Genomic DNA, 4,982 nt, shown 5'->3' on the forward strand with positions numbered 1-4,982 from the left:
GGTATAGTGGTACACAGAAGTACACAATGCCCACTTGTATGCGAGACATACAGGACCAATGTAAATAGAGTCCAAGGTGAGTTTTTGACCTGGTCCCCATACAGTAAACTATTTGCGTCAGTCAATACTGATGCACCGCCTCTGTTTTTTTAACGAATTGCTGTAGTTGCGTCAGTTTTATGTTGCATTCCCAAGTCCTTGTAAATCTGGGAATGCATCAAAATCTATTGGTGTTGCGTGGGAAAACCCACTGCAACGCCCATGGAATGCCTTTTTGGCTGAGAATAAGGCAATGCAGGCACTGGCGCTGCTTTTCCTTACTCCATATCTACAAGGCCATGAAAATCCACGTTAAGTGGCTTTGGCTTTGCATTGCCATGTAAATATGGGTCTCCCACTCTGCAGCGCCGCTGCATCAAAAAAAAGCATTAAAAAAAGTGACGCAGCCGCCACGTAGGCTCCTTGTAAATATGCTGCTTAGTCTAAGCATAGTTTATTATTCTGGTAGGGTATTTTGCCAGTCCATACCAATGTTAGACTCACACAGACACCCTTGCACTATGGTGCAAAGGTATGTCCGTAGCGCATGGCCGCACATTTCTGTACAGGCATTAGGGAGAGCAGGCGTGGCCCACGCAGGTCAGAGTGGTGGGGCAGGGTAGTGGGGGAGTCGACATACGACGACAAGGTAAACTTTAAAAATAAAAGAAAACCATGATTTACTTTAAGTTTCCCTCGTCGTCGTATGTCGCCATGGTTGTCTTTTTTTTAAATGTAAGTTTCCCTCGTCGCCGTATGTCGCCATGGTTGTCTTTTTTTTATTTAAGTTTCCCTCGTTGCCGTATGTTGACTCACCCACACCCCGCCCCACCGCTCTTACCTGCACGGGTCACGCCTGAGGGAGAGGGGAGGAGAGTGCCATATTTCTGTAAATATTTAGCTCTTCTGCTCTCTCCTTCTCAAGCAGCGCAGCATTCGCAGCTGCTGCAATGCGCTGAGTGACAAACTAGTAAATCTGGCGTGTGGCGTGTTCATTACCCTGCTCCCAGGCTGGGGAGCAGGCTACAAATACAGTTGGTTACTAGTGCATCTTTCCAGTGCTTTAAATGGGAAAAAATAAGTGCAGGTATTCATTAAAATGAGCTAGATGTGTAGTGAGCGGGCGGGCTAGGGGCGGGGCTAAAGGCAAGACATTTTTTTGTTGTTAAAGTATTTTATTGAGTTTTTCCAACCGTCTTATCAATAACTCACAGTTACATACAATAGCATCTTATATGAGACCCAATCAGCAATGCACATATCAGGAGAAACCAGTTCTTCAACATTTACCACCTCCCCTACCTCCCTCTCTACCCCGACCCCCCCTCTGTCAGCATGCCCGCACAAACCCCTTTTAAATTTAGACATTAAGCATCCCGAGGTCTGAAACAGACTAGCACAAAGCAATGGAAAAGACATCAGCAATGATATCAGAGGGCCTGAGGCTCCATGAGGGCTAAAGGCAAGACATGATGATGACTTCTATATTAGTTGCAGCACATACCAAAACACACGTGAAATGTGTTTATACAAACAAAGCAAGTTAACTCATTACACAAAATGAAAGAGAAATGCTATAATATGTTAACATTTCCTTTTTTTTTGCAATAGATGCACCTTCTTAATGCCATACTGTTAATTGATGTTGTTTGGCGCAAAACCATATATTTTTCAGCACATGAGTAGGAAGAAATTGAAAATACCCCCACTTCGACCCAAAGCTCTTATGGCACAAAGCAAATGAAGCAAATCATCATGACCCTCTCCAGAAGATATCTCTTGTCTCTTCCATCGATCTATCCATTCATCCTTTCACCTACCATTTACCTGCTGATGTCCACCATTTAACCTTTACATTCTGTTGTCTATTCAGTCTTTCATCCATCATTCAGTTTTTCACCATTCCGTCTGTCCACCCTTCATATACAAACCTATCCATCCATCCAACTCAAAACCTATCCATACATCCTTTCACTCATCCATCTCTTTATCCACCCTTTCGCTCATTCATCAATCCTTTCGCTCATCTATCCATCAACCCTTTCATTTCTTTATTCCATCCACCATTCTTGGGAGTTTTCGAAAGTGCTTGCTGCAGAAGTGAAGAAGTTAAGAACTGAAAACGTTTCAGCTACATAACCCGTGCATTTATCAGTGACTTTCACTTATGAGTAATTCATAACATTGGGCCAATGTCTCATTATTTCTACGTGCTTGTAAAGCCTTTTTTGCAGCTTACACGAATGTCTATGTCATATTTAGAATCTTCCAAACGTTCAGGAAATGTTGTCTCAATATTTAATGCAATCAAAATTGTTCTGCATAAGAACCGTTTCTCTACTAAATTTGTGTGAGGCACCTCTGGCCCTTATTTAACATTTACACTATCAATACAGTAATGCTGGGAAGAACGATTAACATAAGACAGACACCTCTTCCCCTCGCCGCAGTGTACCCAGCGCAGCTCACGGATGCCATGTCACACAAGGCAAGAGCAACGTTGATACCTCTGTTTGTCCTACGACAAGGACGTTTTGCCATACCAACTTATCAGCAGGCGGATAAATGCGTATCAGCATTTTCACAACAAGAATTTATATTAAATTATATAATTTTTTCCAAAATGGTTAAAGCTGCACCTGACCTTTGAGCTGCACTTGCTTTACTCTGTAAGTACACTGCAATCCAAGTGGTCTATAGAAATGGCTCACAGTTGTTCTTCTACAATAAATGTAAAACCACTGAGAATTACCTACAGAAAAAAACAAGCTCTGTTGTAGGTCCTTACAAGAGAATATCATAATTACCTTGGCATTGATAATTCACAATTACATTTATCTGATAGCCTCATGTGAAACACGCATGTTCACTCACACCCACACACACAAACAGGGGCATGTGCATACACACTTTTTGTAAAACTGTGATGTTTAAGAAAAATGCTGGTGGAAAAATATGCTAACTATATGTTGTGTTGTTGAAATGTATACGAGGCTAGAGTACCATCAAGTGAAGGCTGTATTTTCGGTAATATACAGTGCAGAGGTATGGTTTCCGTCTGCTTGCATGAAACTTCTAAGAATAGAGAACAAGATTTGGAAAGTATCTTTGGGCCTGAGGTAGGGAGCACCATCCAATGTGGTTTCGTACTACAACCTACATTTTCTAATGATTATAAAACGTTCATTGACTTATCAGGTTCTCCATGAAAGTTGTGACTCGTATCCTGCTCTTTTTGACTTCTCCCTCGGAAACCTCTGTCATCTGACACTTGTTTGCACAAATGCACAGGATAGTGACTGTGATTGACAGCACAGGGCCTGACCGGACCCTGCTCTGTCAAACACAGCGTGATGGTGAGCACCCGGGAATTACTCAAATGAGCCCTGCTGAATAGCTCAGCTGGGGCTCAGATCGGGGGTACAGAAGTGGCGCCTTGGCTGCCAAGACACCTTCAACTCCAGCTCACCAGCACTCACAGCCAAAAAGCCTACCTTTTCATGAGTACCGGTACTCTCCTCGGCAGAAGAGAAGTGCCGGTACTCAGAGCGTTAAATCTAAGAAGTACCGGTACTCAGGACCGGTGAGTACCAGCCCATTTAAAGCACTGCATCTTTCTCATAAATGTGTCTATGTCACGGTGGCGCCATATTCTGACCCACGGTGAATAATGGCCTTTTAATTTCGAAAGGTTTCTTTCCTATTTTTTTGCAGTTTTATATAGCGCGATGCTGGCCCGAGAGCACTTAAGCGCTTTACAAGACAACCAGTCACCTTCCAGGCACGAGGAAGAGTGATTTCTTAGAATCCCCTGGGGTTGGGCGGAAGCCGTGATCCGAGTCTCGTCACCAGTTCCAAAATGTGCATCTTTTAATGCTGTTCTGTGGATGGACCCCATTCAATGCCCCTAAACAAAGCTGTGGGAAGGGGAAGGACTGATCCGGCGGTGACTGGGCCGGTCAGGCCCCTCAGACCCCCTGCTGCAGGAGCTTGTGCTGCCTGAGAGGCGAAGGGGCGATTTATCAGCCAGAGCTGCCGAGTCTGGAGAACGGGTTCGAGTCCCGGCTTCGGCTCAACAGCCTGTTACTCCTAGCAAATCATTTAAAGTTCCCGCGGGTAATTAAATATTTATTTAAAACTGCCTCTGTGTAGTGGAGGCAGACTAATGCTCGTGCATAGCATTGTAATACCCAGAAAAGCAAACGAGAGCAACGAATCGAATGTAAACCCTGTTACACTCCCGAGGGTCACGTGTGACTGAGAATTGTTGTCACGTGGGTTCAAGTAGGGCTTATTTACATACCCACAATCCCCAAAATCCGCAGTCACTTATATTCCTTCTTATGTAGTTGAAAGTAATTTTCCCACTTAGTTTGATCGAAACATGAATAAAAAAGTATTCTCTAGAACATGTTTGAAATTGTCATTTATTTTCTGCCCCACACTGAAAGTCCAAGGAGGTGTGTTTCCTCCGGTCTCTGGGACATTAATTGTTTGAACATACTCTGGTTTCTCTTCAAACCGAATAAATCTTTCGCCTTTTACTAAAGATTTCCGTGGAGAGGAACATTAAAGAGTTTCACTCAATTTTTGAAAGCTCTATCTCTGATAGAGCTACCCAATTCAGTTTAAGAAAGAATAAAACTAAAAGTGTATTAAAGTGCTGGGATAGCAATGTCGCACTATTCATAAGGGCTGTGAGTAGCACTTTCTGGCGAGAACAATTAGACAATGGAGAACGAGGGAAATATAAACAAGCATTTGCAATTTTTATTTATTTATTTATTTATTTATGTGTTTTATAGAGCGCGAACTTGACCCGTTAGGGTATCAGAGCGCTTTACAGGGGAGCAAAGCAATATACAGACAGATTTAGAGTCAACCAGTTACAGCTCAAGTAGCAGTATAGTGCAGGAATATATATACACAACGTATGTATTTAC

General features: G+C 43.0%; 1 non-coding gene across 1 annotated transcript; it reads left to right on the forward strand.

The window, feature by feature from the left end:
- Positions 1-4,539: 4,539 nt before the first annotated feature.
- On the forward strand, positions 4,540-4,655 carry LOC146835186 (U5 spliceosomal RNA). The gene has a single exon (XR_014960904.1). It is a non-coding gene; the product is annotated as a U5 spliceosomal RNA (small nuclear RNA).
- The last annotated feature ends 327 nt before the right edge of the window (positions 4,656-4,982 follow it).

Source organism: Triturus cristatus, chromosome 4_2 (assembly GCF_964204655.1).
Source record: "Triturus cristatus chromosome 4_2, aTriCri1.1, whole genome shotgun sequence".
Lineage (NCBI taxonomy): Eukaryota > Metazoa > Chordata > Amphibia > Caudata > Salamandridae > Triturus > Triturus cristatus.